This window comes from Dromiciops gliroides, chromosome 4, assembly GCF_019393635.1.
Source record: "Dromiciops gliroides isolate mDroGli1 chromosome 4, mDroGli1.pri, whole genome shotgun sequence".
Classification (NCBI taxonomy): Eukaryota; Metazoa; Chordata; class Mammalia; order Microbiotheria; family Microbiotheriidae; genus Dromiciops; species Dromiciops gliroides.
The window spans coordinates 230142899-230166354 of record NC_057864.1 but is presented as its reverse complement, the minus strand read 5'-3'; the positions used below and the strand labels follow the sequence as shown (position 1 = coordinate 230166354).

General features: G+C 38.1%; 1 pseudogene; it reads right to left on the bottom strand.

Moving 5' to 3' along the window:
* Positions 1-1465: 1465 nt before the first annotated feature.
* On the bottom strand, positions 1466-2450 carry LOC122754888 (annotated as a pseudogene).
* Between the last annotated feature and the right edge of the window lie 21006 nt (positions 2451-23456).

Sequence of the window (23456 nt, the reverse complement as noted above, 5' to 3'; positions counted from 1 at the left end):
ATTTATTAAGCAATGCATGTCAATTGCATAACAAATTGGAACCAGACCCTCTCAGCTTTGGCAATGGACCCCAATACAGAGGGAGATAAATTTTTATGTATTAAAAACAATTAATCAAATAAGACCAATTAATTAAGAGCATACAATTAACAGGGTATAAGCCATATCTTAGATAATCTTATTTCTACTTGGAAAAAAAGAGGGCTTTCCGAGTTGGGAGGGTAAAAACAAACAGAAGTAATTCCTTGAAAAAATATCAATTGCTCATGGATAGGCCAAGCCAATATAATAAAAATGACAATTCTACCTAAATTAATTTACTTATTCAGTGCCATACCAATCAGACTACCTAAAAATTATTTTATAGAGCTAGAAAAAATAATAACAAAATTCATATGGAAAAACAAAAAGTTAAGAATATCAAGAGAAATAATGAAAAAAAAAAATGCGCAGGAAGTTGGGTTAGCTGTACCAAATCTGAAGCTCTACTATAAAGTGGCAGTCATCAAAACTATCTGGTACTGGCTAAGAAATAGAGTGGAGGATCAATGGAATAGGCTAGGCATAGGAGACACAGTAGTAAATGACATTAGTAATGTACTGTTTGATAAACCCAAAGACTCCAGCTCCTGGGATAGGAGTTCAGTATTTGACAAAAACTGCTGGGAAAACTGGAAGATAGTATGGCAGAAATTAGGCATAGACCAACATCTTACACCTTATACTAAAATAAGGTCAAAATGGGTACATGATTTAGACATAAGAGGTAATACCATAGGTAAATTAGGAGAGGAAGAAATAATCTACCTTTCAGATCTTTGGAAAGGAGAACAGTTTATGACCAAACTAGAGAGAAAGAATATTATGAAATGAAAAATGGATGATTTTGATTACATTAAATTAAAAAGGTTTTGTACAAACAAAATTAGAAGGGAGGCAGAAAGCTGGGAAACAATTTTTATGGCCAGTACTTCTGATAAAGGCCTCATTTCTAAAATATATCAGGAACTAAATCAAATTTATAATAATTCAAGTCATTTCCCAATTGAGAAATGGTCAAAGGATATGAATAGGCAGTTTTCTGAAGAAGAAATCAAAGCTAACTATTCCCATATGAAAAAAATTCTCTAAATCACTATTGATTAGAAAGATGCAAATTAAAACAACTCTGAGGTAACACCTGACACCTATCAGATTGGCTAGTATGACAAAAAGGAAAATAATAAATGTTGGAGCTGTGGAAAAATTGGAACACTAATACATTGTTGGTGGAGTTGTGAATTGATCCAACCATTCTGGCGAGCAATTTGGAATTATGTATTTGCACTATTGCATATATATGTCATATCCTTCCTGCATTAAAATGTAAGCTCCTTGAGAGCATAAACTCAATCATTTTCATCTTAGCCTTCTCAGGACCTGGCACATCATAGACACTTATTAAGTCCTATTAAGATGACTTTGACTAATCAGGAAAAAGAGGATGGCATTTCTGGATCTGATGACAATGTAAGAAAGGCATGTTTTTATAATTGCATAATCTTCCGAGTATCTTTCTTAAAGCTCCCACCACTTCTTCGTTTCTCAGACTATAGATGAGGGGATTCAGCATGGGGGTGACCATGGTACCAAACACAGCAACTATCTGGTCTTGCTCTGGTGTATGGGAAGACCTAGAAGTCATATAGATAAAGATGGCCTGTCCAAAGTATAGGCTAACCACAGTCAGATGAGAGGAACATGTTGCCAGAGCCTTGTTTTGGTGAATTCGGGTGGAGGACTGTAAGGATGATGATAGTGTAAGAAGCAAGAATGAGTACAAAGGGGACTAAGAGAAACATAATACTTGTCACCAATATCACCATCTCATAGGCTGAAGTGTCAACACAGGAGAGTCTTAGTATAGCAGGCATCTCACAGAAGAAATGGTTAATTTCCCTGTGACCACAGGTTGGGAAAGTCATTGGATAAATGGTATGAACTAAAGATGCTATTGTACCTCCAATCCAGGATCCAGCAGCCATCTGTAGACAAATGGTGTGACTCATTAAGATTGAGTACCTCAGTGGATTACAGACAGCCACATATTGGTCATAGGCCATAAGGCTTAGGAGGATACACTCAGCAATCCCAAGAATCAAAAAGAAAAACATCTAAACTGCACAAGCAAAATAGAACATGTTTTTTCTCCCTGTGACATAATTGGTGGCCATCTTGGGAACAGTACTGGAGATATAAGCCAAATCTATAAGGGATAGCTGGCTTAGCAAGAAGTACATTGAAGTGTGAAGGTGGGAATCCAACCAGATCAATAGAATTAAAACAGTATTTCCAATAAAAGCAATGGTGTAGATCAAGAGGATGATTAAGATGAGTATGTTTGGACATTCGAATTCAGGGAAGAGACCTAGGAGAATAAAATCTGTTGATGTTTCATTCTTTATCTCCATATTACCAATTTAACCTAAAAGTCAATATAATAGAAATTACATGGAATAATTCTAATAAAAATTCACATTTAAGTAATTGCTAGAAATTGCTAACATTTATATAGCACTTTATGGTTGCCAAGCAATTTACAAATATTTCATTTACAACAAACCTTTTATGTAGGTGCTATTATTTTATAGATTTTGCAGATAAAGATTTTACAGATAAAGAAACTGAGGCTGAGAGATGTCATTTGACTTGTCCAGGGTCACATAGCTAGTGTGTCTGAGGTAGGATTTAAACTTGAGTCTTCCTGACTCTGAGACCATTACTACAGAATATGAGATATGCTGAACTATTACAGTATCTCTGTTGGCCAACATTTCCATCCTATACCTCCCTCACCTAAAATATAAGCTAGTTTGAATGCACAGTTATTTCTCTCTCTCTCTCTCTCTCTCTCTCTCTCTCTCTCTCTCTCTCTCTCTCTCTCTCTCTCTCTCACACACACACACACACACACACACTCTAGAAAACAAGCAGTTTGATTTAATGATAAAGGTGATAAATAGTTGCTGACTGGTTGACCACTGGCTGTTGCATGAATTGACCACATAAGAGAGTTCTTTGAACATTATGTCTTTTGCCAAAGAAGGCTGTCCCACATGACTGTCCTGAAATTCTGATATAACCTCACTACAGAGTGAGTAGAGAAAAATGAAGGTGCTATCTGCACCCAGAGAAAGAAATGATAAATAGAAGTATGTATAAAATGATTATAATATGTCCCTCTTTGGAACAGGTCTAATTGTTAGGAAGTTTTTCCTGACATCAAGCCTAAATTAGCCCCTTTGCAATTTCCACTCATTCCTGGTTTGATCATGTAACTCAAAAAGAACAAGTTTAATCCTTCTTCCTCACAATAAGCCTTCAAATGCTAGAAGATAGGCATCATGTTCCCTTCTACCTCCATGAGTCTTCTTTTCTCCAGGATAAGCATGTTCAGTTCCTTCAACCTATTCTCACATCAAATGAATTCAGTGCCCAGAATAGAACACAATGCTCCAGATAGAATCCAAAGAGTGAGGGTAAAATAAAGGATGGGTTGAATTTGTATTTTCTATGTCCACAAAGGCACATTCACAAACACACACACAAAACCCTGAAGTAACTTGAGACAAAGCATTGTGTGTAATGGATTTTAGATTTGGGCACTCTAAGAGTGTCCAAGATAAGTAGATAATAAGATAAATAGACAACACTATATGTATGTGTTACCACACAATCTTGACTGAATTTTTTGTATATTTATACAGATTATAACATCGCAGTTGCTGTCATCTTCATCACTGCTCTTGCTGTAAAGGGAGCCAGTAAGGAACTAATGAAATTAGTAGGGTGACACCTATAGATAGGTGTTATTTTTTAAAATAACTCCCTAAGATATGAAATTTTCTCTGGTATCATGCTAATTCAAAGTCCCTAGGCTCCTTCACATTCAGCTATCTCCTACTATCTCTTCCTTTTGAATTTTACAGTAGTAAAATTTCTGACTCTTACTCACCTATTTTGTTCACATTAAACATCCTTTTCCCCCTATGAAGGAAACAGAAAAAGGAAGTTCCCAAATCCCCCAAATCATTATATGATAAAAATGACTTTGAATGATGCTTTTATTCACATTGTTGGGGAAACAAAAGGTATTACTAACATGTTTTTGAATACCCTTAGTGAGTTCAACATTCTCTAAACTCACCTCCTCCCTCCCCTTGTATCAATGACAATAGACACAATGTTTAAAATTCTCCACGCAGCTTAAAACTTGGACTTCTAAGAAAACATATAAAGTTTTTGAGAGTGAAAAAATTCATCTTCCCTTTGAAAGAATCTTTATGAGAAGATTCTCTTCTCTTCATATTTAGAGGCTATTAATTTATCTCTTAGAGCAGCTAGGTGGCACAGTGGATAAAGCACTGCCCCTGGAGTCAAGAGGACCTGAGTTCAAACCTCACCTCAGACACTTACTAGCTGTATGACCCCGGGCAAGTCACTTAAATCCAATTACCTTAAAACATCTGGGGCCATCTCTAATTGTCCTGATATATATGTGTGTATATATATATATATATATATATATATATATATATATATCTTGCCACTGGATCCAGATGGCTCTAGAGAAGAGAGTGAGGTTGGTGACTTTGTACAGCCCTCCCTCACTTAAAGCCAATTCAGGGCAAGTCATGACATCACCCTGATGTCATGGTCCTCTTTGAGAATAAAGGACAAACAACAACAACAACAACAACAACTTATCTTTTCAATAAAATGTAACATTAGGAATATAAGAACATAGGAACTGCCACATTTGGGTGGACCTAGGGTCCATCTAACATAATGTTTTGTTGCCAAAAAGGCCCCAAAGAATGTAACATGTGAGAATATGATTGTCTTCCCTGATGTTAATTGTAAAGATTTAGTGTATCTCAATACATCAGTACCATATACAACTGCCAGAAATTTTTCCATGCATTTTAATCTATTTTCTAAATCTGCTACCACATCTTGCAATAATAAGCTTTGTAAGTTTATTATTTGCTATGAGAGAGGAAGTGTAGACTGGTGGATAGACAGTGGGACTTGAAATCAGGGTTCAAATCCTGCTCCTGACTCATGTAAAAGAATATAAATATTATAAAAATGGTCTCAGTTAAACTTGCTATAAATGTCCAAACATGAATTAGTCAATGTGTGACTGGACAAGTCACTGAATCTCTCATGGCCCCAAGTAAGTCTAGAAGACTAATATGGTTCTTTATCTTTTTTGTTATGTGTCTACATCAATGAAATCACAGATCTGGACCCAAAATATATAAAGCAGTACTTCCTTTCATTTGTCCTAAACTTACTTTACTGAGTTTTAAGGGTTAGTATCATAAGATTTACTGCATTTATCTTATCCATGCTGATCAAGAATATCATTCATTTTTAGTCAATGCTGCTTACTGAAAATGTTGTCAGCTTTGGCAGCCCCTTTCTGGTATTTATTCCATATAGTGAAGAATTCTATTCTTTTGAGATGGAACTTGCTTTTGGATAACTTGTAGAAATGGACTAAAATAAACAGCTGATGAATTACTGGCTCAATTCTGAGTATAGGATATGAGATTTACAATGTGACTTAAATGCGAGATCAGGGATAAAGTTGAGGATTTTCAAAGTGGTGCACAGCAGAAAACAAGCAAAGAACTTGAGGCCTCTTGGAGAGTGTCCTGAGGGAGCACTGTCCCTAGACTTTCATTATCTTGAAGTTTGACTCTAAACCTGAACTATTAAAAAACCTATTCTTGGCAAACAAGCATTACTCAGTATCTATATACTACTCTTCCCCTAAGAAAGTCTCTGTCAATGCCATAGCAAAACAATGGGTCATTTTAGTAAATTAAATAAAAACATTGATCATTTGCAACTATAGGTACACACAGATACATGCACACATATGTACTGTAAAGAATTAATTGTTATTTGAGGGTTTTATGCCTCGGTGTGCACTGGCCTGGAGCTCCGCAAACCGCATGGTGCTCCACCCACTGATTGTAGCTGTTGCCATGGCACTGGTACCTCACATCATCACCACTCGCCTACGCCTACATGGGCCTGGCAAAAAAATTATAATGATTGGAAGCCTAGTGAGGGCAGTCACGTGACTTTCAGAGTGGCCATCCCATTGGCTGGGGCTGTGTGGGGTTTTTCTGGAATTGGGGGAGGAGAATTGGACATTCTAGCTGGACGCTGGAACGACAGGAGTTCTGCTGCATATTCTCAGCTGATTCCTGGGTGGTGGTATCTTTACAGGTGGTATAATTTCCCTTTCCCCATTTTATTTCCTTTCCCTTGATCCTACTGATCCTGTTTATGTTTTTTTTTTTTTAAGTTTGTTCTTGTTAAAATAAATCCTGTTCTGTTTTGAGGGAGGCTGCCGGTCTCCTTCCTTGCCCCAATATTGCGGCAAGCTGCTTAGCTAACACTTACCAATTAAAAATTGGTCCCCTGGGGGCGGCTAGGTGGCGCAGTGGATAAAGCACCGGCCCTGGATTCAGGAGTTCCTGAGTTCAAATCCGGCCTCAGACACTTGACACTTACTGGCTGTGTGACCCTGGGCAAGTCACTTAACCCCCATTGCCCTGCCAAAAAAAAAAAAAATTGGTCCCCACAGTACATATATACTCAAAATGAATAAACTCTTTTGACTTAAATCAGTCTTAAAGATAAAACCCAATCAAAAAACTATTCTATCTGTATCTATATCTATACCCATCAGAAAAATCAGAATCCAAGAATTACCTGGAAACTTTAGAACCAGTTTTCATCCTGTGGCTTTCAGCTGCCACTATCAGAACTGTCTAGAACTCTAACTAGGTTGGAGAAGCCAAGGCTTCACCTCAGGGCACCAAACTTAGAGGGCACCAAAATTAACAACTGAGCTTAGCCCCCTGTTATAAAGATTAAATAATTATATAAAAATGCCAGATGATAGGCATTACTAATAATGTATACCTGTAGGCAATTCTAGCAACTAATTCCCATTATAATAACTAATTCCCTCTCCAGCTAAAGTAAATTACCTTTATTATTTCTTGTATTATTTTCACATTATGAATTACTAAGTTAATTTTATGGGGTCTTTCCTGATTTTTGCTCCTGATGCCAAAAGTTCTAGTTCTGGATTTGGTCACTGTTACTTTTCAACTATACATTTTAGTTATTTATCCTCCATTAACACATGAAAAACAACATTTAAGTACTGCATTTTGTGATATTTGACTATAACTCAATAATTCAAGAAAACATGAATATAAAATGTTAAAACAAAACAATTGTACTACTTTACACCCATCAGATTGACTAAGATGACAGAAAAGCAAAATGGCAAATGCTAGAGCATATGTGGGAAAGTAGGTACACTAATACACTGTTGGTGGAGCTGTCCAATGATTCTGGAGAACAACTTGGAACTATACCCCAAAAGCTATAAAACTGCATATGGCAATGCCACTAGTAGGTCTATGCCCCAAAGAGATCAAAGGAAAAGGAAAAGGGCTCATATGCACAAAAAACTTATAGCAATTCTTTCTATGGTAACAAAGAAATAAAAACTGAAGGAATATTCATCAACTGGGGAATGGCTGAACAAGTTATGATAACAGTAAGGCTAATGGAATACTATTATACTATGAGAAATACTGAAGGGAATAGTTTTAGAATAATTATACAAACTGATACAAAATGAAATAAGCAAAACCAAGAGAATAGTTTGCACAGTAAATCCAATATTACAAAGACAATTAGTGGTGAAAGACTTAGAATCTCTGATTAATACAATGATCTACTATAATTCCAAAGGACTCATAATAGAAAGTATTATCCACTTCTAGATAGATTACTAAAGGACTCAGATTATGTTTGAAGCATAATTTTTCTTGTTGTCGTCTTTTAGTTTTATTTTGATGGGAAGGGCAGAACATGGCTAATGCAGAATATATTTTGTATGACTTTATATGTGTACTGGTTATATTTCTTGCCATCTCAATGAGTGGAAGAAGGAAGTTCAGGGAAGAAGAAATTTGAAAGTGAAAATTTTAAAAATTGAATTTCTAAAAATCTACTATAAACTATACATTTCAGTCAAGCAATCAAAAATCTTTCTCCCCTTGTTGAATTGTCCTTTTAATTTTTTTGTTTTGACTCAGCAAAACCCACCCAATCTACACTCACACACACACAAACATGAATACAAAGTACATTCTCTAAAAACAATTACACAAGAGGTTAATATAGTAATTTGAGTGATAATGTCACTTATCACTTTTCTAGTTTGCTGTTTCTTAACAAAAAGGAAAGATGTATATAGTGTCCTTTTGGACACTGTAATCTGAATCACTTTAAACAAGTGTCTTCCAGTATTTTGCTTAATTCTTCATAGTTGTTTCTATATGAACAAAGTTTTCATACTTGTGTTCCCCTCAACACATTAATATTTCACATACACATTAATATTTCAGCCATTCACCAATCATTAGACACATGTTTTCTTTATACTGTCTTAATTCCCATGTTCTTCCCTACCCTCATACATTCACTACCCTACCATGCCACACCATGCCACCTCAACTGGGACCATCACCTCTACCTCTTCTCTACTGGTTACCTGGACTCAGCTCCTGGTTATGTTAACTCTGATTTGCCTAGCATGCTGTAAGCACTTAGAAATGCTTTAATTTCATCCAGTAAAAATTCGTGGCATTGGCAGATGGGCTGTTGTGTTCAAGAAACAATGTTACGGGACCATAGAGTACAAGAAAGGGAGTAAGGTATAAAAAAATTGGGAAGATAGGAAGGGCCAGAGTATGAAGGGCTTTAAAAGCCAAATAGAGGGTTTTATATTTGATCCATGAGGTAACAGAGATTCACTGGAGTTTATTGAATGAGGTGGGGGCAGGGGGTTAGAAAATAGAATTAACAGTCTTGGCAACTAATTGGATATACTATGTAAGAGAGATTGAAGAGTTGAGGATAATACATAGGCTATGACTGAGTAACTGGGGAGAATGGTGGTGCCTTGAGAGAGACACATGAGTTCAGGGACACAGGGAAAGATTGAGGATTTCAGAGAAGGGATGATAAAGGCAATCTCCTGGAGAAGACTATATAAAATGGATTCACTTAAGCATGTAGAGGGGTTTGCCTTGGAAAAGAGAAAGTTTAACTCTTCATATGACACATGGGAGATGAGAAGTAGGGAAGAAGAGAGGTCTCTTAGCAAAAGGTCCCAATTTTTTCAGTGAAATATAAGGCAAGAGGGGGCAGCTAGGTGGTGCAGTGGATAAAGCACTGGTCCTGGATTCAGGAGGACCTGAGTTCAAATCCAGCATCAGACACTTGACACTTACTAGCTGTGTGACCCTGGGCAAGTCACTTAACCCTATTGCACCACAAAAAAAAAGAAAAAAAGAAATATAAGGCAAGGTTCTCATCTAGAGGTGAGAGGAAACTAAAGATATTGAGGAAGGATGAAAATGTTTAAAAAAAAAAAAACACCAAAATCCTGTGGTGAGTGGGATAGCAAATTGACTAGGGAGGTATAAACTGATCACTTTGTTATAGTTAGGGCCCAGTTGAGATTATGTAACAAAAGTTAGCATGGCTTTGTGATTTTTTTTCTAACTTTTTTTCAGCAGCATACGGAACAAGGGCAAAGACAATGAGTAGATGGCGATAGGAGTAATCCAAGCCCAGAGCTTAACAGGGTATCCAGGATGTGCCTTGTCACAGGTCTCAGTGGGTCCAAGAAGGAATGAGAAAAGAAGTTTAAGATTATGGCAAACTTTTTACCAAAGGTGTATGCATTACAGAGAGAACATGAGACATCTGGGTGGGGTGATTGGGTTGAGAGGAATGTGAATGAGAGCAAGTTGTGGGAGATGGGGAGCAAGGATTATATAATGACAGCTATAAGATCAGAATAACTTGGATATGTAGTATATTATAGAATCCTAACCATACAGGAGAAAATGTAAAGGCTTTGAATAGGAGGCAGAAAGTGCAAGACATGATCCAAAGATGCCTCATTAGAAAGACAGTTGAAAGACCTTGAGTATCAACTGGTAGCTGTGTTTGGGACAGGGCTGTAAAAAAGCCAGAAACAAAACCCAAACCAATCTATTTTATCAGAAGGCAGATAATGAAAAGATAATGAAAAAATTCAAGAAGCTCAAGAGAGAAAGATTTCAGACAAATTCTAGGTGGGGAATAAATGAATGAATAAATGAATGAATGAATGAAGAAACAATCAGGAGGAAAGGCCACAACAAACTTAAGAAATATTATTTTGAAGCAGAAATAAACATATCCCCAAAGAAAAAGAAAACAATTTATCAATAAGTACTAAGTAGCTACCTACTATGTGCTAGGACTCATTCTAAGTGCCAGGCTTATAAAACTAAAAATGAACTAGTTCCTGCCCTCAATGACTTTATATTTTATTGGTAGAAACAAGATGTATATTAGTACAGCTAGGTAGCTGTTGGAAAATGCAGTTTTTCTCAGCTGGAAGGAGGGATCATGGGAGGTGGAAAAAACTATTAGTGGGGGGAAGCCCCAAAACTCAAAAGGGACTTTGAAGAGAAAGTAGGAAAGATAGAAGGAAGATTTAGAGAGGTGGGGGAAAGAATGGAAAGAGAAATGAGAGCAATGCAGGAGAGTCAAGAGAAAAAGCTTGAAAAGCCAAATGGGAAAGGAGATACAAAAGCTCTCTGAAGAAAATAATTGCCTAAGAATTAGGATTGAACAAATGGAAGCTAGTGACTTTATGAGAAACCAATACACAGTAAAGCAAATCCAAATGAATAAAAATAATAGAGGGCAATATGAAATATCTCCTTGGAAAAAGAGCTGACCTGGAAAACAGATTTAGGAGAGATAATTTGAAAATCAGTGGACTACATGAAAACCATGATCAAAATAAGAAATTTTCAGGGAAAATTGTCCTTATATTCTAGAAGCAGAAGGTAAAATAGAAATTGAAAGAATCCACCAATCACCTCCTGAAAGAGATCCCAAAAGGATCCAGGAATATTATAGCCAAATTCCAGAGATCCCAGGTCAAGGAGAAAATATTGCAAGCAGCTAGAAAAAAAGGAATTCAAATACTGTGGAGCTACAGTAAGGATAAAACAAGATCTAGCAGCATCTACATTAAAGGATTAGAGGGCATGGAATATGAAATTCTGTAGGGGAAAGGAACTGGGACTACAGCCAAGAATCAACTATCCAGCTTCAATGAAAAAGAGGACTTTCAGAGATTTATGATGAAAAGACCCAAACTGAATAGAAAATTTGACTTTCAAGTACAATATCCTAGAGAAGCATAAAAAGGCAAACAGGAAAAAGACCTCATGAGGGATATTAAAAGATTAAACTGTTTACATTCCTACATGGGAAAATAATACTTCTAACTCATAAGAACTTTCTCAGTATTACGGCAGCTGAAAGGAATATATTTAGAGGGCATAGATGTGAATTGTATATGAAGGAATGCTATCTGTAAAGCATTCATTTTTTGTTTATCCTTGTTTTTTTATGGAGTAGGCAGGGTGGGATTGCTTATGTCTGGGGCCAGATTTGGGCTTGGGGCTGGTACTTTGTCCACTGTGTCACCTAGCTGACCCATGATGACATCTTTAAAATAAAGTTAAGGGGTAAGAGGAATGCACTGGAAGAAAGGGAAAGGGAGATTGTGGACTGGGGAAAAGAATCTCTCAAAAAAGAAAAAAGGAAAAGCTTATGGAGTAGAGGAAAGATGGGGAAGAAGTGGGGGAATGAGTGAACCTTACTCTCATCAGAATTGGCTCAAAGAGGGAATAACATACACACTCAAGTGGGTATAGTAATATATTTTGCCCTGAGGGAAAATGAGAGGGGCGGGGGGGGGGAGGTGAAGGAAGGAAGGGCAACTTGGGAGAGGGGGCAGTAAAAAGCAAAACACTTTCAAGTAGGGATAGGGTGTAGGGAGATAGAAAATAGAGTAAATATCAAGGGGAGGGAATAAGATGGAGGCTAATACAAGTAGCAATAGTTACTGTGAAAGAAATGATGAGCAAGATGATATTGAAAGGATATATGAAAAATGCAAACCATCACCAGAGGAAGAACTGATGGTATCTGAATACAGATTGAAGTATAGTTTTATTTGTTACCTGATCTTTCTGAAGTTATTTTGTCTATTTTCTTTTACAACCTGACTAATGTGAAGATGTTTTGCATAACTGCACATGTATGACTTGATTTGATAGTGAGGGTTGAGGAGAAAGGAAGAAAGAATATTTAGAACACAAAGTTTTAAAAAATCAATGTAAAAAAATTTGTGTTTTTTTTACATGTAACTTGAGGGAAATTCTAAATATAATTAAAATTTAAAATTAAAAAAAAAAGAAGTAAATGTTTCTCTTTAACTTCCATAATCCAGCTTTCTCCATAATCCAGCAAATGTTGGCAGTTTGGTCTCTAGTTCCTCCGCCTCTTCAAAAACCAGCCTGTTTTTCTGGTAATTCTCAGTTCATATATTGCTGAAGCCTGGCTTACAGAATCTTGCTGCCATGTAAAGTAAGAGAAATTGCTTAGTAATTTGAATATTTCTTGGCATTCCCCTTCTTTGGGAATGGGATATAAACTGATCTTTTCCAATCCAGTGGCCACTGTTGCGTTTTCCAAATTTGCTGGCATATTGAGTGCAGCTCTTTAATGCATCATCTCTTCAGATGGAATTCAGCTAGAATTTCAACACCTCCACTAGCTTTATTGTTAGCAATGTTTCTGAAGCTCTGCTTGACTTTATTCTACAGAATGTCTGATCAGTAACCACATCATTGTGATTATTGATGATATTAAGACCTTTCTTGTATAGTTCTTCTGTGTATTCTTGCCACTTTTTAATCCTTTCTGCTTCTAAGTCCTCACCATTTTTGTCTTTATCATGTCCATTTTTGCATGAAACTTTCCTTTGATACCCCTAATTTTCTTCGAAGAGATCACTTGTCTTTCCCATTCTTCTGTTGTTTTCTTTTATTTCTTTGCATTGCTCATTTAAGAAAACCTCATATTGGGGCGGCTAGGTGGTGCAGTGGATAGAGCACCAGCCCTGGAGTCAAGAGTACCTGAGTTCAAATCTGGCCTCAGACACTTAACACTTACTAGCTGTGTGACCCTGGGCAAGTCACTTAACCCCAATTGCCTCACTAAAAAAAAAAAGAAAAAGAAAAAAACCCCTCATATCTCCATGTTTATTATCTAGGATTCTGCATTAAGTTAGGTATATCTTTCCCTTTCTCCTTTACCTTTCACTGTCCTTTTTTTCAAACCTATTTGTAAAGCCTTATAAGACAGCCATTTTGCTTTCTTGATCTTTTTTCTTGAAATTTTTTTTTGTTGTTGCTGCATCCTGTACAATATTGCAAACCTCTGGGGGCAGCTAGGTGGCACAGTGGATAAAGCACCAGCCCTGGATTCAGGAGGACCTGAGTTCAAATCTGACTTCAGACGCTTGACACTTACTAACTGTGTGACCCTGGGTAATTCACTTAACCCTCATTACCCTGAAAAAAAAAAAAGGAAAAAGAATATTGCAAACCTCTGTCCATAGTTCTTCAGGCATTCTATCTACCATATCTAATCCTTTAAATCAATTTATCATCTCTAGTTCATATTCATACGGGATGTTATTTAGGTCATACCTATATAGTCTGATGTTTTTCCTTACTTTCTTCAATTTAAGTCTGAATTTTGCAATTAAAAAATCACAGTCTAAGTCATAGTTAGCTCCAGGTATTGTTTTAACTGACTGTATAGAAGTTCTCTACCTTTGGCTGCAAAGTATATAATCAATCTGATTTCTATATTGACCATTTGATGACATCCATATGTAGCACTGCCTTTTGTGTTGTTAAAAAATGGTGTTTTGTTATGACCAGTGAGTTATCTTGACAAAACTCTATTAGTCTCTGCCCTGCATCATTTTGAATTCCAAACAGGCCAAACTTGCCTGTTATTCCAACTATCTCAATTTCCCACTTTATCATTCCCATCATTTCATCACAATTATATGCCACAACTTATTTAGTCAATCCTCAATTGATGAGCATCCTCTCATTTTCAAATGATTTGCCACCACAAAAAAAAAAGAGCTGTTATAAATATTTTTGTGCTGATGGGTTGTTTTCCTTTTTCTTTGATCTCTTTGAGGTACAGACCTACTAGTGGTATAGGTATACATAGTTTTATACCCCTCTGGGTATAGTTCCAAATTGTTCTATTAAATAGTTGGACCAGTTCACAATTCACATCCCCCTACAGTTTGTCATTTTCCTTTTCTATCATATTAGCCAATCTGATGGGTATGAGGTCATACTTCAGAGTTGCTTTAATTTGCATTTCTCTAATTATTAGTGATTTATAACGTTTTCATATAGCTGTTGACAGGTTGGTTGTTTTGTTTTGTTTTGTTTTTTTTCCTTTTTCTCATCCAGCTGATTCTTATATTCTGAGAGGAAGAGACAACTATATGAGCCATTACAGGAGGCTTTATAAGAGGTGCATTGACACCACCACCACCAGAGGTCAGTAGTGGATTTAAACAAAGTCCAAAGGCCAGCAGTAAAAACAGTAAAAACCTATAGGAAGGAATAGGAAAGAGAAGAAAAAGGAGATTCAGGGAGGTTGTCTCAGGGAGTTAGGCAATACCTGTGGGAAGGAAGAGTTGATCACGGCCATCAACCATGGGTGGGAGACAACCATGCTGACAAGAGACTGATAGTGATGATTGCTCCTCTGACTAGGATTTTGAATAGAGTTTTGATAGGAATCTTCAAGCATATTCTTGCCCATCTGCAATGTATATGAGAAAGGAGGAAGGGCCGGTTTTTCAGTGTAAAGTAAGTGATGGCCTTGACTTTGACCACCTTGGAGGGAGAAGGAATTACATCAGAAAAGGGGGTAGTCTCTTATCAGATACACAATTAGGGAAAACCAAAGCAAGGGGATTGGGGTGAGGGAAAGGTTGAAGGAAGAGGAAGAATTCCTCAAGCCAGCTACTAAGTTTCTAGAGCAAATTAAAGTTCCAAGATGGATCCCAGGTTATGAAATGACATCTAAGAAACTTTAAAGGATCACACAGGAATGCATATATACATACCCACTATGCAAAAATAATTATTAGTGGTAGATTTCTGGGAAGAACCCAGATGTGTCAGTGTAAGCTGCTCTCTCACCCTCCCCAGCCTTTGATGAGCCTTCAGCTTAACAAATGGAATACAGATGGACCTTTCTGATTAGCTACAGGAGGAAACACACCTTGACCACCCTTTGAGTCATGTCAATCAATGGAGCTAAATGATGCTAACCAATTAGCTTAGAGCAATGTGTAGTGACCTGCTTCTACCTAAAAGAGGATAACAATCTCTGGGCTCTCTTTCACTCTTAAACTCTTCTCTTTTTTTTTTTTTTTTTGTGAGGCAAATGGGGTTAAGTGATTTGCCCAGGGTCACACAGCTAATAAGTGTTAAGTGTCTGAGGCTGGATTTGAACTCAGGTACTCCTGACTCCAGGGCCGGTGCTCTATCCACTGTGCCAACTAGCTGCCCCTTAAACTCTTCTCTTACTGTCGTACCTTGGGCTTGCTCTCCCTAGCCTCTTTCCTGGGATCCTCTTTATGCTGGGTATGTTTAGGTCTGTAAGGCCTGTAACTAATGGAGAAGTTAGTCAGACACGTGGTCAATACGTTAGTAATATGTGATCTTGATAATAAATGCTTACTGTCAAAACTGGTACAATAGCCTTTCATTTATAAGTAGCAATATTTTTAGAAAATCCCAGCTTAGGGGGGCAGAGCCAAGATGGCCGAGGAAAGACATTAAACCCACAGGGCTCCTGATACAATAACCCTAAAAATAGCAATAAAAGAACCCTTGGGGCAGAAAAACACACAAAGAGAGTTTTTTCCAGCTATAGATAGATTTCAGGGGGCCGTGATGGGCCACAAATAAAGCCTAGCCCTGCAATCAGGCTGACAAATCAGATACTCACCAGAGGAATTTGCCCCAGTGCCTCTGAATCAGGGGCAACACCGGTGTCTTCTGGAACCGAGGGCTCGGTCAGACTGAACGGCTGGCCGGGAGGGGGAGGGGGAGGGGGGGGTAAGTGCAGGGGTACCAGTGGACTGGGGGGAAGGATTCCACTGTCCCACCCCAGCGGGGAACCAGGAAGAAATCCTGAGTGGCAGGAGACCTAGGTGGGGGAGAGGAGCAGTCTCATCGGAAGCTGAAAACCACACCACAGAAAGCTTTTCTGGTTGGTTGCTTAGTAAAGTAGGCCTGAGGTTATCTCCAGACCTGAGAACAGGCCAGGTGAGATTAAAGTCTGCCCCTCCTCAACCCAAAACACCTGGGACCCTCTGAAGCTGAGAATAGGAGTGGAGCCGAGAAGGAGCCCCTCCCCCAGTGGAGAGCTTAAAACAAATGAAAGTGACCCAGGCAGGCCGAGAGAAGCCCAACCATTCCCTGGGCCATGCTGTAGCTTGAACAGTGTGTCCTGGAAGCAGCACCCCACTTTAAAAAGGAGTTAAAAGCCAAGAAATAGTAAGCCAGGATGAGTAGGCAGAGAAAGCAGAAGACCATCAAAAACTTCTTTGGGGGTAAGGTAGACCACAATACAACCTCAGAAGAAGAAGATAATAACAGGGTCAAAGCTCCAACATCCAAAGCTTCCAAGAAAAATATGAACTGGTCTCAGGCCATGGAAGCTCTCAAAAGGGACTTTGAAGAGAAAGTAGGAGAAATAGAAAAAAGATGTAGAGAAAAGGAGGAAAGAATGGAAAGGGAAATGAGAGCGATGCAGGAGAGTCATGAGAAAAAAGTCAACAGTTTGAAAAGCCAAATGGAAAAGGAGATTTAAAAACTGTCTGATGAAAATAACTGCCTAAGAATTAGGATTGAACAAATGGAAGCTAGTGACCTTACGAGAAACCAAGGCACAGTAAAACAAATCCAATTGAATGAAAAAATAGAGGGCAATGTGAAATATCTCCTTGGAAAAACAGCTGACCTAGAAAATAAATCTAGGAGAGAGAATTTGAAAATCATTGGACTACCTGAAAACCATGACCAAAACAAGAGCTTAGACACATCCTCCAAGAGATTGGAGGGAAAATTGCCCTGATATTCTAGAAGCAGGAACTAAAATAGAAATTGAAAGAATCCACCAATCACCTCCTGAAAGAGATCCCAAAAGGAAAACCTCCAGGAATATTATAGCCAAATTCCAGAACTCCCAGGTCAAGGAGAAAATACTTCAAGCAGCTAGAAAAAAGGAATTCAAATACTGTGGAGCTCCAATAGGATAAAGCAAGATCTAGCAGCTTCTACGTTAAAGGACCGAAGGGCATGGAATATGATATTCCAGAGGGCAAAGGAACTGGGACTTCAGCCAAAAAAATCACATACCCAGCAAAACTGAGTATAATTTTTCAGAGGCAAAAATGGGATTTCAATGAGAAAGAGGTCTTTCAAGCATTTGTGATGAAAGACCTGAACTGAATAGAAAATTTGACTTTTCAAATATAAGACCCTGGAGAAGCATAAAAAGGTAAACAGGAAAAGACTTCATGAGGGATATTAAAAGATCAAACTGTTTACATTCCTACATGGGAAGATAATACTTTGAAATCATAAGAAACTATCTCACAAATTCAGGGGCAGCTAGGTGGCGCAGTGGAAAGAGCGCCAGCCCCTGGACTCAGGAGAACTTGAGCTCAAATGTGACCTCAGACACTTGACAATTACTAGCTGTGTGACCCTAGGCAAGTCACTTAACCCCAATTGCCTCACCAAAAAAACAAAACAAAAAGTCTTCACAAGAAATTTACAGAAGACGGGGCTGAACTGAATATGAAGGAATGATATCTGTAAAGCATTTGTGTTTTGTTCTTTGTAGGGCAGACAGGGTGGGGTGTCTTATTTCTGGGGCTGGATTTGGGCTTGGGGCTTCCTGGGTCCAGGGCTGGTGTTTTGTCCACTGTGCCACCTAACCAACCCATGACGACATCATTAAAATAGGGTTGAGGTGTAGAAGGAATAAACAGGGGGAGGGAGAAGGGGAGAGATGGTCTGAGGAGAGGTAGTTCACATGAAGGAAACAAGAAGAAAGCTTATGGAGGAGAGTAGAAGAAGGGGAAGGAGTTGGGGAGTGAGTGAACCTTAATATCCTCAGAATTGGTTTAAAGAAGGACTAACATACATACTCAAGTAGGTATAGTAATATATTTTTGCCCTGGGGCGGGGAGGGAGAAAAGGAGGGGGGAGAAGGGAAGAGAGGAAAGGGCAGATTTGGGGGGGAGAGAACAGTAAAAAAGCAAAACACTTTCAAGAAGATGAAGATGTTCTGCATTACTGCACCAGTATGACATATTGAATTGCTTGATCTCATAGGGAGGGTTGAGGAAGGAGGGAGGAAGAAAAATTTAGAGCACAGAATTAACTCGGAGACCTGATCTCATTGGAGTGGGCTCATGGAGGGAATAGCCTTTCATACCCAATTGGGAGGAGCAATCTATTTAACCCTGCAGGAAAATAGGAAGGGAAGAGGACAAGGAAGAAAGGGTGAAAAAGGGAGTACAGAGCAAGGGAGAGGATAGAAGTAAACACTTCTGAGGAGGAATAGGTTAAAAAGAGAGTAAATGTCATGGAGAAGGAAGTGGGATGGAGGGAAATAGTTATGATGATTGATTATAATGGCAAGACATATGGTACCTACTTTTCTGGGCTTCTGTGAAGAAAATTCTTTGTCAAGCTTAAGGTACTATATAAAGGTTATGATGAACAGGATACTATCAGGAAAACCTGAAAAGACTACATGAACTGAAGCAGAGTGAAATGTACTGTATACAAAATAACAGCAATAGTGGGGGATGAATCTGCTGGGAAGCATGTGGTTATTTTCAGCAAGGCAATGATCCAATATAATCCTGAAAGACTTATGAAGATTGCAGCCCATCTGATAGTAATCTGAAACAGATGGAAACACATTTAAAAAAATTTTTTTCATTCCTCCTTTGACAATGCCTTAATCTGAAGTTTTGCGCTTTTTTACTGTTTTCTCTCACAACTAGCTAATATGGGAATTTTTCCATGACTACTCATGTATAACATGTGAATTGCTTGAGTTCTTGTGGGTGGGGGGTGGGAATGGAATGGGGAAGAGAAGTTGGAACACAAAGTTTTTAAAAAATTAATGTTAAAATTTTGTTTTTACATATATTTTGGAAAATAAAATTCTATTCAGAGTAAAAAATAATAAAAAAGAAAAAAAGAAAATCCCAGCTTAGTCCCACAATATTTCAAATAACACACCCTCTTCTTTTCTCCTATACTATTTCATTTGGTGATCTCATCAGCTCCCATGGATTGTTATAATCTCTATACTGATGTCTCCCAGATTCATTTATCCAGCTTTAATCTCTTTCCAACTTCTAGTTTCACATCTCCAACTGTGTATTGTTCATCTTGAACTGGATGTCCCATAGACATTTTAAATTCAATCTGCATGCCCAAAACTGAACTCATTATCTTTATAAAAAAACAAAAACAAAAACAAACAAACAAAAACCTTCTCTCTTCCTAATTTACCTATTACTGCTGAGGCCACCATGTTCCTTTCAGGCACTCACTAGGTATCCTAGATTCTTCTCTCTCTCACCCTCTATATCTAAATGGTTGCCAATTCATGTCCTTTCTGCCTTTTTACCATCTCCTATATGTGCCCCCTTCTCTCCTCTGACACTACCACAACCCTATTCCAGGCCCTCATCACTCACACTTGGACTGTTTTAATAGTTTTCTGCTTAGTCTGCCTGCTACAAGTGTCTCCACTTCAATTTATTCTCTACTCACCTGCTGAAGTGATCTTTCTAAAGCACAGGTCTGACCATTTCACCACCACCCCTACTCAATAAACTCCAGTGGTTCTCTATCACCTCTAGGATCAAAATAAAATCTATTTAGCTTTTGAAAGCTCTTCATACCTTTACAGCCTTCTGCTGTACTCTTCTGCTTACTCTGTGGTCCAAGGACACTGGCCTCCTTGTTGTTCTAAACTTTGTGCTTTTTCATTGACTGTCCCCCCATGCCTGGAATGATCTAACTCCTCTTTACCACCTGGTTTCCCTGGTTTCCTTCAAATCTCAACTAAAGACCTACTTTCTGCAAGAAGCCTTTCCTAGTCCCCATTAATCCTAGTGCCTTCCCTTTGAGACTACCTCCCATTTACCTTGAATATGCCCTTGTACAATGGAAATGTCCAGCTATTCCTGTGATCTCAAAAAGGCTTTGATTAAATAGATGATAATTATGGTCCTTTCAAAGTCTAGGATCTGTGATCTTATAATTGATTCAATAAAATGGTGCTATATGTGAATGAATATGCCCCTCTAGTGGTCATGTTATATATCTACAATTTTTTTCGTTACCATTTTATAACTTTTGTAACTTTTTCTTTTTTTTTTTTGGTGAGGCAAATTGGGGTTAAGTGACTTGCCCAGGGTCACACAGCTAGTAAGTGTTAAGTGTCCTGAGGCCGGATTTGAACTCAGGTCCTCCTGAATCCAGGGCTGGTACTCTATCCACTGTACCACCTAGCTGCCCCAACTTTTGTAACTTTTTCAATTTTATTTACTTTCAATAAGAATTCAGTGATGGTCAGAAATGGCATATTTTTTCAACATGGTAGAAAGAAGACTATAGAAAGAAGTATAAGAATACCTTCTAAACAATTTCTTTCCCAATCTGAATTATGTATAAGTCCTTTTTGTTCTCTGTTATTTTGGGATCATTTCCCAACTCTTTGTGGGTTTTCTTGGCAGATACTGGAGTGGTTTGTCATTTCCCTCTCCAACTGATTTTACAGATGAGGAAACTGAGACAAACAAGTGATATGCCCAGAGTCACAAAGGTAGTAAGTGTCTGAGACCAGATTTAAACTCTGGGATATGAGTCTTCCTGACTCAAGGCCTGTACCACCTAGCTGCCCATAAACCCTTTAAGTTGTATCTGTGCCTGTCCCATCTTTCTAAGTATGCTAACAAGATCCAGTATCTTGTAAGGAGATACTGGCACAAGCATAAAGCACCTCTGACGTTATTTCCCACATAGAAGTGGATAAGGAGCTTACTTCTAGGAGAGTTGTGATGACACACCTTGGAGATGCCTTGGAGCATGCAATTACAACCCTCTCTCTCTCCGTTCTCTATGTTCACTCTTTCTCTCTCTTCCCTCTCTTCCTCCCTTCCCTCTCTTCTCTTTCTCTCTTCTTTTTCCCTCTCTCTTACTCTCTTTCTCTCTCCCTGCCTCCCTTCCTTTCTTCTTCCCTTCATCTCTTTCTGTCTCTGTCTCTGTCTTTCTCTCATTGTCTCTTTTACCATCCCCATAAAGGTTTTGTTCATGTATACAATATATACCAAAAAAAAAAATACAACTACATAAAAGAGGGGGAGGTGATTAACAGCTAGGGTGATCAAGTGTAATGTTTGAGCTGAGCTTCAAAAGGAAACCAGAGGGGTGGCTAGGTGGCGCAGTGGACAAAGCATCGTCCCTGGAGTCAGGAGTACCTGAGTTCAAATCTGGCCTCAGATACTTAACACTTACTAGCTGTGTGACCCTGGGCAAGTCACTTAACCCCAATTGCCTCACTAAAAAAAAAAAAAAAAAGGAAACCAGAGGTGAAACTAAAAATGGAATACCATTCCATTCTAGGCAAAGGGAATGAATGCAACAGAAAAGTATGCATTGTGCTTCCTATGTGCCAATATTGTGCTAATTGCTCTCAAAGAAAACCAGTCCATTCTCTGCTCTCAAGGAGCTCACATTCTGATTAGGGGAAACAACACATAGATGAGTTCAGCTTCAAAATAGATGGAAATGCCCATTAATTTGTCAGAGAGCAACTCAATGGCAGAACATAAGGTCTCCAACCAATGACTATTGGGAAAGCATTAGTGAGCCCCAAGGCTGAAGTGAAGCAAGACTTTGGGTTACCTCAGGAATGAATTAGGATGGAGAGATTGGCATCCAATCAAGAGGAAACAATCCTGACGATAATGATCAGCTGGGCGGGAGAGGTGGAGGCAGGGTGGAACCTCTAACTCCAAAGTCACTACCCGGTGTTACTAGAAAGATAATAGTGCTCTGAATAGTGAAAAAAATAGCCAACAGGGCTATTATAGTATACTTCAACAGGCTAATGTGGCCAATCAATAAATCAATCAATAAGCAGTTATTAAAGAAAAAAACAAAACAAAACAACAAAATCGTCCCTGTCCTCAAAGGGGAAACATCACATTCAAAAAGTCTTTTCTAATGGAAGGTACAAAAAATTTTAACAGTCGTTGAGTAAAAATATTCTCCAATAGTTAAGTGTGTCAAAAATATGAGTAAGCTGTTTTTCTTTCTTTCTTTCTTTCTTTCTTTCTTTCTTTCTTTCCTTTCTTTCTTTCTTTCTTTCTTTTCTTTCTTCCTTTCTTCCTTTCTTCTTTTAGGGCAATGAGGGTTTAGTGACTTGCCAGGGTCACACAGCTAGTGAGTGTCAAGTATCTGAGGCCAGATTTGAACTCAGGTCTTCCTGAATTCAGGGCCAGTACTTTATCCACTGTGCACCTAGCTGCCCCCTGATAAGCTATTTTTCAAAGAAGAAATGCTACCAACCATATGAATAAATTCTCCAAATCACCAAGAATAAGAGAATTGCATATTAATACCATTATAGACTTTCACCTCATGCCCATTAAATTGAAAAAGATGATTAAGAAAAACAGAAGTAGTCGATATTAAAGGGCCTATGGTTAAAGAGGCACACTAATCTTCTAGTGGTAGAGCTTGCAATCAGTCTAACTATTGGGGGGGGGAATTACAATTATGTGGGAGAAAAAGTACTAAATTCATGTTCTTTGATTCAGTCATCTCACTACTGCCATATATTTCTCTTTTTTTATAATAAACATTTTTATTTCTAGTTTTGAGTTCCAAATTTTATCCCTCCTTCCCTTCTTCCCCGCCTCCTCCATGAGGCAGTAAACAATCAGATATGTGTTATATATGTTATTGCCATATATTTCAAGTAAAACAATGTCCTTGTCCTCTTGGCTTAGTTATTAAGTTTGTTTAAATTCATTTGCATGGAAGTCCCCAAAGTATTTGGAGATCTCTAAAAATACAATGGTTTTAAACTCATACAGGTCTATGCAGCTTCTTTATCAGGGCCTCATTCAAATATATTTGAAGTCACACTATCCTCATGAGAAACTTAATTAGGGAATTAGATGTACTTTCTGTCCCTAAGTCAGATAAAGACTCATGACAGATACCTTGCCCCTAACTGAACAATAAGTTGAATTTTTTTAAATAGACTTAATTCTAAAGGTTCTAGTTTAC